This window comes from Rhincodon typus, chromosome 26 (assembly GCF_021869965.1).
Source record: "Rhincodon typus isolate 14 chromosome 26, sRhiTyp1.1, whole genome shotgun sequence".
Lineage (NCBI taxonomy): Eukaryota > Metazoa > Chordata > Chondrichthyes > Orectolobiformes > Rhincodontidae > Rhincodon > Rhincodon typus.
In genome coordinates this window covers 22,497,226-22,509,285 of record NC_063357.1, presented here as the reverse complement: position 1 = coordinate 22,509,285, position 12,060 = coordinate 22,497,226, and positions in this window count along the sequence as shown.

The following is a 12,060-nucleotide window of genomic DNA, read 5'->3' as shown; positions in this document are numbered from 1 at the left end:
GTAAACATATTACCTTTTATTGTGTTATGGAATGTCTTATAATTTCGTTTAAATCGGTTTAGCTTTGGAAACTGTTTATTCTACTTTCAGGAACCAGAAATCGGGCTCTTACTGCTCAGTGAGTTGCTATACAGCATGATAAATGTACCAATATTGAAGATAATTGCATCCTGATAAAATGGAAAGATTTAATTCAGATTCAGTGAACTAGTTTTAGAAATCATAATGACTGATGTGCTCAACGTGGAATGGATCCAATATTTTTTGGAATGCCTGTACTGTCGACACCCAAAATTGAAAATGCATGGTTGGATTTATGATAAGCTCATATATCGATCTTACAAGGTGCAATTAGATCAAGTTACATGAAGCTCCAACAATACCGCAGTTTCATTTTGTCAGTTTTGAGTGTGCTACTGATCATTTAGTGACTGAACCTACACACATTTCTCTTCAGAAATTCATCCTGCACCAGTTTATTTCTATTAAAAATTGGAGATTATGTAGTAATAGAGACCCTTGCTAGTAACCCAAAGAAGCTCAGTTGCTAATGTCATGTTTCTTTCTTCTATCTTGACTGGAATGTCTATTTTTACTGGTTGAAATACAAAGTTTACATACAAAAAATGTCAGGACCATCAGTCCTGATGAGTGGTTGGAGGATGATAACTGTGATGAGGAGGCATTCGGTCATGTGCAGGGATTGTTCTAATAATTGTATTAAGGATCTTGATTAAGGAAGTAGATAGAAACAATTTCTTCTTGCAAATGGGATCACAAACGGGAGGTTACAGATTTAAAATAATTTACAAAAGAATTACAGTGAAATACGAAACATTACTTGCACAAATGGTTGCTACTGATCTGGTAAGCACTACCTGAATAGACGGTGAAATCAGATTCTGTGGGAACTTTTAAAAGACAACTGGACATATGCTTGAAGAAAACCAATTTGCAGAGTCATGGAGGAAAAGCTATGACATGGGACTAAATTAGAAAGCTAGAGGAGGTGGTGGAGACTGGTACAATTACAACATTTAAAAGGAATTTGGATGGGTATATGAATGGGAAGGGTTTAGAGTGATATGGGCCAAATGCTGGCAAAAGGGACTAGATTAATTTAAAATATCTGGTCAGCACGGACAAGTTGGACTGAAGGGTCTTTTTCCATGCTGTACAGTTCTATGATTGTATCTGGTACAGGTGCAATTAGCCAAAAGGTTTCCTTCTGTACTGTAAGATCCTTTGATTCTAAATCATGTTTAAATTTGTAATGTGTCAAATACAATCAAGTTTACATTGCTATAATTTTTAAAATTATGCCAGTAATGCTTGTGGACATTTCAGATAAGTGAGTTAAAATGCTAATGAATGTGCATGGACAGCTATCAGCACTATAGATGTAGAGCAAAAATATGAATGGTGCAAATGTATAGCTGGTGAATCATAAAGAGGAAAAGGTTTTCTAAAATAAACATAATCACAAAGGGACGAAAGGAACATATCCGACCAACAAATACAGAAAGTGCCGAATGCACTCAGATTCTCAATAAGAATATGGACAGGCAGCATTTGTTAAAAGAGAAACAGAGTTATATTTCGGGTGGATGGCCTCTTAGGTGCTGACAAAGTTAGAAGTGTATCTGGTCATAAAATGAGTACAGAGGGAGGGGGTCAATAAGGAGAGGAAAGAATAAAAGGGGAGCTCTGTGAATGGGTGGGAGAAGCGACTGAATGACGAAAGAGATAATGGTGCAAGGTAGAAGTGGGTGATAATAGGATAAGTAGGGAAACAAACGTAGATCAAACAGCTGTAATTGACAATAACAGAACTGGTACCAGCTCCTGCAGTCTGAACAAATGGGAGCAATGGTCATGATCTGAAATTGTTAAAGTCAAATTTGAGTTCAGAAGGGAGTAAAGTGACTGTTATAAAATAAAATAAATCTTTTGTTTTTCTGATATCTCTGAATTGTCTCAGTAAGGTGCCCTTTTGTATCCAGTATAATCATTAACTGCATCCCAAATAAAAGCATTGAAGATTGTATAAACCTTAATTAATGCCATTAGTTTCATTTCTTACTGGAAATATAGAATCATAGATTCATACAACACAGAAACTGACCTTTCAGTCTAACCAGTCCATGCAGAACATCATCCCAAACTAAGTTAATCCTACCTGCGTGCTCCTGGCCCATATCCCTCCAAACTTTTCCTATTCATGTACTTACCCAAATGTCCTTTAAGCATTGTAATTGTGCCCACATCCACCACTTCCTTAGGAAGTTCATTCCACATGCGAATTACCCTCTGTGTAAAAAATTTGTCCTTCATGCTTTTTCTCTCTCCTTTAACTTTAAAAATGTGCCCCCTAGTCTTGAAATCTCCCATCCTAGGGAAAAGACACCAACCAATAACCCTTATCTGTACCCCAAATGATTTTATAAACTTCATAAGGTCACCTCTCAACCTCCTAAGCTCTAATGAAAAAAGTCCCAGCCTATTCAGCCTTTCTTTATAACTCAGACTTTCCATACCCAGCAACATCCTGGGAAACAAAAACAAAGTTTGCTGGAAAAGCTCAGCAGATCTGGCAGCATCTGTGAAGGAGAAAACAGAGTTAACGTTTCGGGTCCAATGACCCTTCCTCACTGGACCCGAAACGTTAACTCTGTTTTCTCTTTCACAGATGCTGCCAGACCTGCTGAGCTTTTCCAGCAACTTTGTTTTTGTTCCTGATTTACAGCATCCACAGTTCTTTTGGTTAACATCCTGGGAAATCTCTTTTGAGCCCTCTCCAGTTAAATAGTATCCTTACTTTAACTGGGTGACCAGAACTGGACACAGTATTCCAGAACAATCTTCACCAATGTCCTATGCAACCTCAACACGACTTCCTAACTCCTACATACAAAGGACTGAGCAAGGAAGGCAAGTGTGCTAAACACCTTTTTAACCACCCTGTCTATATGTGATGCAAACTTCAAAGAATTACGTACCTGAACCCTAGATTCCTCTGTTCTACAACAGTACTCAAGGCCCTACCATTAATTGGATAAGTCCTAACCTTGTTTGTTGTACCAAAATGCAATACCTCACGTTCATCCAGATTGAACTTCATTTGCCATTTTTCAGCCCATTGACCCATTTGATCAAGATCCCCTTGTAATCTTAGAAAACCTTCTTCACTGTCTACTACGCCACTAATTTTGGTATCGTCCGCAAACTTACTAACCATGCCTCGTATATTCTCATCCAAATCAGTTATATAAATGGCAATCACATCTTTTTCTCTTCCCTTCCTGTTTTCTTTTATCTTCATAACTTTACAAAGGCCCTATTTTTAATCTCTCAGTTTTAAATTTGAAGGGATAGTGTTAGCAGAACCTTCTCATCCCCTGAATGCATAGGCATCGACAAGTCAATTGGGAAATTAGGGTGAATCAGCCAAAATGAGATGTTCAATATTATGAGCAAAAAGCCCAATTTTCCAATGAAGTGTTGAAAGGTGAGTCAGTAATCGTGCTAGTGAGCTGTGAGAAGCCTATTTGCTCCCGTTTGTATGCATTAGTTTATCACTATTCCGAATCTTTCCTTGTTGATACGTAGGTGACTTTCTGTTCTCCCATCCACTCATTAAAACTAAATGGCAACAATTCCTGACATGAAAGACAAGAAAGCCCCTGGCGACTACAGCTCACCACTTGCTTCTCTGGGCGTCCATTTTAGACAGCAGTCACCAACATCCCAGGGCCCAACTCATGGGCAGTGAATGCCCATACTCACCATCCACAGACATTGGCATCAGACATATGCCAGCCTCACTGCACCCTTATAGAACACCTTTGATACACTTACAGAACAGTTCTGTGCTTCAGTGCTAACTTTAGAGCACACCAGCATTTTTCATTGTCATTTTTTGCGTGCAAGGACAGGCACTCAATTCATGGTGTATCTCAGGGTTCCTCACTAGCTCTCTTACCACTTTGCCCCAACTTCAATGCTCATCATATCTCTGCCTTGCCTTGTCTTTATGAACTTTGCCTCTTGAGCCAAAGCTTAAAGGTTCATAATCCTTCTATCTTGCCTTGCATTTAGCACAGACAAAAAGCCAGGCAGCTCGTCATGGCTGTCAGCAGTTCTCAGTTTCGGGAGACTCAGTGCAGTAAGTCAAAAGCAGCATTCACTATCAGCCCAGGGGCTTGGACATGGTCAGTTGGCTATTGGTTTGGTCAGGGTCGGGGGATCCATATCGGAACAGTCTGGGAATTGGGCCATGATCAGCCCTGTAGATGCAGTGCCCTACAAAGGAGACAGCTGGCCTTGGGGGTTTTGGTCAGGTGACACTAGAAGCATACATATCTCAAGGCCCCAGGAACGATGAGTGAGTCCTACCCGGAGGTAGGTGCACCCTCCTCAGCCTGAACCCGGCTGAAGGCGGCAGAAAGAGTGAAGCTGGAAGGCCAAGCCACCCCTGGACTACCCTGAGGGGAGACTTCTGGGGGATTTGCAAATGGTTCCTCCTCCAGCTTGGTGTCTACTGGCATTGCCCTGTCTCCTAGCAAGGAAGGAGCACCTGCAGTGAGATTAGGGTCCCTCAACCCCCAGCCGCCTTGCTTTGGTGCTGAGTAAGAAAGGCTAAAGCAATGGAGTGTATGCCCATGTGTTTATCCAGCACACTATGTGTGCTGAACTTGGCTTTACACAGCAGCCACCAACCTGTCCATGGAGGCAGCCAGTTGGCCACATGCTAGAGACGGCACAGTCCAAACAATGTTGCTGGAATCCACCACCCTCTGAGTCAGTTTGCCCGGTGCCTGAGGCAAAGCTGCCATGTCGCTCATGCGTCTGCATGTGTATTTGTTTGAAGTTGTTAACTGCCAATATCATGGGTCTTCTCCTGCTTGTGCTGAGCGGGGACCTAGTCTCCAGCACTCCTTCAAATACCAGCCACCTGGGATGTTTCGTTCTTGACCAGTGCAGTCATATGTTCCGAATTCTAAACAATCTAAAATACTTACTGAGACATCAGTAACTGAGCCGGTGTAGGAAGCAGGAGGCAATCATGCCAGTGCATCCTCTGAGGGATCTCTGGTTTATTCCTCAGAGTTGGAGATGAAGATGTCTTATGGAACTATCCAATTAATGGCAGTAGCTGTACAGATTCCACTGGTGTATGCAGGAGACAAAAGAGAGACTGTGTCATGAAAGAAGGGTAGAAGTTCAGACATGTAAGTTTCCATTCACAGTAGCAGAAATGGGGGAGCAGTGCAGCAATAGACAATAATTATTACTTGGTTGCTGAGACATGAAGGTTTAGGTATCACCATAAGAAAGGTCACGGTCCTCACCAGCTAGGGCAAAGATCCTCTCCTCATAGGGAGTGAGGAGTGAAATGTCTGGTATGCCACTACCCATCTTGGTTCTTTGTGCCCTATTGTGGGACCTTTTCTCCTGGAATGAGAGGAAGGGAGGGACTGAGTGAAATGAAAGTGACTGGCACAGCTATTAGTGCTGGTGCAGGTGGGTGGAAGGTGGTAAGGCATCCCTTAGTGAGTGGGTAGTGGGGGGATGTGGTGGGAACAAGTGAGGGAAGATGCTGCATGCGATAGTAAGCATGGTAGTTCACTGGGAGGTGGGTGCAGTACAAGACGTGGAGCGTTTGTGAGGTATCACAGAAAAGCATGTAGCACTTATTCTCGTGCAACACAGAATGTCATTGACCTACTTGGGTGGTGAACGGTTTCCCTGTCTCCATGGACATAGCACTGATGCTGCTGGCAATCTCAGTACAAGCTGGCAGGGTTTAGTGGCATGGTCTCCTCTGCCACTCCAAAGGGGAGAAAACAGCCCTCCTCTGCACTACTCCCTCCACTGAGACCTCCAAACCTCTGTCAGCTTGTTGGGCTGACAACTTGTCCATCATCTCTGGGACAAGTCTTCAGGCGAAGAAACTGTGCAGGGCAGCTCCGAACTGACAGCACTTGACCAGATTCACAGCTGCATTTTAGATATGGTGCTAGTGCTGGGAATCTGGGAGATCTTGGCAGTTGGCAGAACCTACACCTCTGTTGAGAGGGGAGATAGGATTAGCTGGACACCATTGAGGTATGGTAAAGGGTGAATTTTGTAAAATATTACAAGTAGTCTCGCTAGGGCTCGCAGAGTGAAACCCTTCATTAAACTCACCAAAATTGACACTTAGATGATTTCTCATAGACTCACAGAGCTCTCAATCACAGAAAAAGACACTTCAGCCCATCGTTTCTGTGCCAGTCAAAGAAACCATCTAACTATTCTAACCCCATTTTCCAGCACTCGACTCATAGCCTTGTATGCTTTGGCATCATAAGTGTACATTTCAATACTTCTTAAATGTTATGAGAGTTTCTGTCTCTACTACTGTTACGGGCAGTGAGGTCCAGATTCCCACCACCCTCTGGGTGAAAACATTTTTTCTCACATCATCTCTAAACCTTCTGCCCTTTACCTTAAAACTATGCCCCGTAATCATTGATCCCTACATTAAGGGGAAAAGTTTCTTCCTGTCTATCTTACTAAGCCTCTCATAATATTATACATCTTAAACATGACCCCTCTCAGTCTCCTCTGCTTTAAGGAAAATAACCCCAGCCTGTGCAATCTCTCTTCATAACTGAAACTCTCCAATGCGATCACATCCCTCCTATGATGTGGTTTCCAGAACTGCACACACTGTGGCCTGACCAACCTTTTATACAATTTCAGCACAACCTCTTAAACTCTATATCTCGTCCAATAAAGGAAAGTGTACCATATACCTTCTTAAGCAGTTTCAAATCCTAATGCATGTTGAACTTTTAAATACAGAATCTCAATATTATGCTGATGGTTTCCATGTTGTCACTTTTATGAATGACTCATATATCTCCTAAGAAATGATAACTTGTCAGGTGTAGAACCTGTATTGCTGCTTAAGAAAGAGATGATGAAGGACTAAGATGAATCAAATGATTGTGATAAGGAAAGATGGAACCTGTTAGATCTGTGGATCAACAAACTTGGGATGATCGTGACAGTTAGGAAAATAAAACTGCAGTAATATTTCCCATATAAGATAATTAACTCACAAATATAGTCATCCTCAGTACAAAAGTTGCAATTTTATGTGTTAATCTTGAACCTTTAATTGATAAACTTTGAACATAATAAGAAAATTGTTCACAGTTGTTCATAATACATTGTCAAATCTGGAGAATTACATGTCTTTCCCATTCATAGTTGTTCTGAGAAGATAGTATTTATTTTGATGGTAATTATTCTGATGTTAATAACTACATCTTCCTCAGTTGCAGGATATACTCATTTACTTGCCTGCATGGAATTATAAGAAGCATAACATAAGAACCAAGAGCAGGAGTAGGCTATCTGGACCTTCGGGCCTGCTCCACCATTCAATAAGATCATGGCTGATCTTTTCATGGCCTCAGTTCCACTCACCCACCATAACCCTTAATTCCTTTACTATTTAAAAAGCGATCTGTCTTAGCTTTAAAAACATTCAATGATGAAGCCTCAACTGGGCAGGAGATTCCACAGATTCACAACCCTTTGGGTGAAGAAGTTCCTTCTCAATTCAGTCCTAAATCTGCTCCCCCTAATTTTGAGGCTATGCCCTCTTATTCTGGTTTCATCCGCCAGTGGAAACAACCTCCCTGCTTCTATCTTATCTATTCCCTTCATAATTTTATATGCTTCTATAAGATTCCCCCTCATTCTTCTAAATTCCAATGAATATCATCACAGTCTATTCAGCTTCTCCTCATAAACCAATCCTCTTCACCCTGTAATCGATCCAGTGAATCTCCTCTGCACACCCTCCTGTGCCAATGCATCCTTTCTCAAGTAAGGAGAGCAAAATTGCACGCAGTACTCCAGGTGTGGCCTCACCATCACCCTATACAGCTGCAGCATAACCTCCCTGCTTTTAAACTCAATCCCTCTAGCAATGAAGGACAAAATTCCATTTACCTTCTTAATTACCTGTTGCACCTGTAAACCAATCTTCTGTGATTTATGCACAAGGACACCCTGGTCCCTCTGCACAGCAGCATGCTGTAATTTTTTACCGTTCAAGTAATAGTCCTTCTTACTGTTATTCTTATCAAAATGGATGGCTTCACATTTATCAACATTGAATTCCATCTGCTAGACCTTCGCCCATTCACTTAAACTATCTATATGCCTTTGCAAACCTTTAGATCCCTCTGCACACTTTGTTCCATCATTTGTATTAGTGTCATCCGCAAACTTTGACACACTACACGTGGTCCCCAACTCCAAATCATCTGTGTAAATTGTAAACAATTGCAGTCCCAACACTGATCCCTGAGGCACATCACTACTCACTGTTCGCCAACCAGAAAAACACTCATTTATCCCCACTCTTTGCTTTCTGTTAGTTAACCAATCCTCGATCCATGCCGATACGTAACCTGCAATACCATGCACCTTTACCTTATGCAGCAGCCTTTTGTGTGGCACCTCATCAAATGCCTTTTGAAAATCCAGACATAGCACATCGACTGGGTCCCCATTGTCCACCGCACTCATGATGTCTTCATAGAATTCCAGAAAATTAGTCAAACATGACCTGCCTTTCATGAATCCATGCTGCGTCCACCCAATGGGATGATTTCTATCTAGATGTCTTGCTGTTTCTTCCTTGATGATAGATTCAACATTTCCCCACTACAGAAGTTAAGATAACTGGCCTATAATTATCCATCTTTTATCTACCTCCTTTTTTAAACAGTGGCATTACATTGGTTGTTTTCCAATTTGCTGGAACTGCCCCAGAGTCCAGCGAATTTTGGAAAATTACTACAAGTGCATTTGCTGTTACTCCTGCCATTTCTTTAGTACCCTGGGATGCATTCCGTCAGGACCAGAAGACTTGTCTACATTTAGCTCCATTAGCTTACTTAACACTACCTCTTTCGTCATAATGATTGTGTCTAGGTCCTCAACAACCTTAGTCTCTTTGTCATCAATTACTGGCAAGTTATTTTTGTCCTCCACTATGAAGACCGACACAAAATACCTATTTAATGCCTCAGCTATTTCCTCATTTCCCATTATTAAATCCCCCTTCTCATCTTCTAAAGGATGAATGTCTACCTTAGACACTCTTTTACATTTTATATATTTATAGAAACTTTTTCTATCTGTCTTTATATTCTGAGCTAATTTAGTCTCATAATCTGTCTTATTTTTATAGCCTTTTTTGTGGATTTCTGTTGGCCTTTAAAGTTTTCCCAATCTTCGAGTTTCCCACTGGTCTTTGATGCTTTGTGTGCCTTATCTTTCAGTTTGATAGCCTCCCTTATTTCCTTAGGCATCCATGGCAGATTACTCCTTTTCCTACAGTCCTTCCTTTTCACGGGTATACATTTTTGCCGAGCACTTTGAAAAATTGCTTTGAAAGTCCTGTGAAGACAAGATGTGTTGTAATTCAATGCAGGGAAGCAAAGACAGAAATAAATAAAGTCGATTTTATTCTTCTAATTGTTTTCTCTTCTTAGCTTGGAGCTGAGTTTGATTTGCCACGCTGAGAGTCAAATTACTACATAGAATCACAGAATTATACAAAGCAAAAGAAGGCCATTTTGTCCTTCACCCCCTTAAAGACTCCTTGAAAGAGCTGATTAGTCTTACACCCTAATATTTTTACGATAGCTCTAGAAATTAATCCTCTTAAAGTATGTGTACAAGTCTTAAATGAAACATGTTTATTTTGATATAGAGATTTGTATACGTTCGTTCAGCAAATTGACTTGCCCGGCAAATTAAAAGAAAATCATGTTGGCACCATGTCAAAAAATTTAATAACTTCAGCAGGGGGCTACAATCCCTTTTCTTCCTTGGTGTCAGAACATTCTTCACTCTGAAAGTAAAGGCAATTTCCTCATCACAATGTGCTCTGTTGAAGGTGGGTACTAATTTGTGGCTACAGCCACCTCATTGACAGCAACTACATTCAAGCACAACCCTAAAACTCCTTCACATCAGCAGGGTGATGCCGCCATGTCTTCCATTTTGTACGCAAATGGCACACAATGTGCACAAAATGACAAACTATTGCACATCCTGAAACCTTCACATACTTTGAGGAGAGACCATGGAGATCTCAATGAGAACTGTTGTTCTCTGGCTTTGGGTGCTGCCAGAGGTGAGAACATGTGGTGCAATGAAGATGGTGTACATGTAGTCTAACTGAATGTGCTAGGCAACTCATGATTAAGCTTCAGGCTGAGCATCACCAAGGAAGCCTCCAAATGGGATAGTTTTAAAGGGGTAGACTATCATATGTAACTTTAGCAGGAGGTCTTCGAATGAAATGGAATATTTGAAGAATGTAAAAGCACATTTTAATGTGGATATGCTTCATTTTCTCCATCTCCTGCCTTCTAATGAGTTTAAACAAATTCATCTCTTTGCAGATTAATTGGTCCAATGGTAGGCTTTCCCTGCCTTGTGGAACTGTTTCACTGCTGATCATAAGCAATCTTTTACTCTGTGATAAACATAAAAATTGAGCAAGGCATCCAAGTGGCATAATGTAACTTCACTCAAGTATTTACCATTCCAAGTATTCAGGTGCGGGCTACATATCAACCCATTCTCTAGATGTTGTTGAAAGGGTCTTGTGGTGCAATGATAGTGCCATACCTCTGTGCCACAAGGCCTGGGTTCAAGTTCCACTTGTTCCGGAGATGTGTAATAACATATCTGAACTGTCTGATAACAAAAAAAAGAGGGTGGGTGGTGCCCATGTGGCATTGTTGTGGTGTCCCTACCTTTGGACCAGGAGGCCTATGTTCAAGACCCCCTGCTCCAGAGGAATGTAATAACATCTCTGACAGGTTGATTATAGCATATCTATAGATGTTGCTTCAAACTATAGATGCTGCTGTTGCTTTAAGTGTATCATTTGACTCAAGATGCATATGGATCTATAAGCACTGGAAATGTTATAAATACCTTCCTGAAACTACATCAGCCTTCCTCCCTGAAGGATGGTACATCACTTGGGAATGACAGTACTACTGAAAACCCCATCATGTGTACATTTGAAGGCTATAGCCTGGAAAATATCATTGCTTTCCGGTGGTGTCAAATAGGCAAGACAAATAGCCATTCCAGCTTTAGCTCAGTTTCAGCAGGCAAGAGAGATTCCAATCCCTCATTGGAAGGAGATTGTCTGCGCAGTTCTACTGGCTGCTGCCTGTGAAAGTGTGAATACATGAAGGCTCTATGAGGAGTTTAACATCACATAGAAACTTTGTATTACAGGTGTTACTACCGTTTATTCTAGGGGAGTTATAGAAGAGTCTTTCATTGTTGTACAACCAAGAATTGAGGGTTTTTTTAAATGTTATAATTAATCAACTCTGTTACAACTTCTTTCTTCTATTTGAGTTTCACCATACAATAAATCTAATTTGTAAACTATCGTCTAGGTTACATGGCCTAATGGGATGCTTAATCTACCAATATCCTGGATCATTTCCAGACAGCAAGATATAATAGTAAGTGTGTTCTGTTCAGCATTACTTTCCCATATATTGGGCGTGTAAGTTGGCATGTCAGTTTGTTGGAGTGATAGCTCATTTACAAGAATGTTCCTTGGTTTCAGGTTCTAAAGAAATATTGCAACTTGAAAACCTTAGCAGTAAAACTCTAAATGAGGAAAATACATTTGTATGTTTGACATTTTTGTTTCCTCTGTAGATATCAAATTAAATATACCTACAAAGAAATACAACCTATGAATACATTATGAAGACAAGCTAACAGATCGTTATATATTAGATAAGGAAATTTAAACCATTCATTAACAAGCAAATGCTTCCTGTAAATGATGATATTTTTTAATCAAAGCTTTTCAACACAAAACCATTTGACTTTGGAGTTTGCCAGAGATTGTCTTGTTGCAGACTTTAAGCTTTGTCATTCATTTCCAGTTTACAATTACAGCAGGATTCACTCCATTTCCCCACCCCCTGCACAAACAAGACC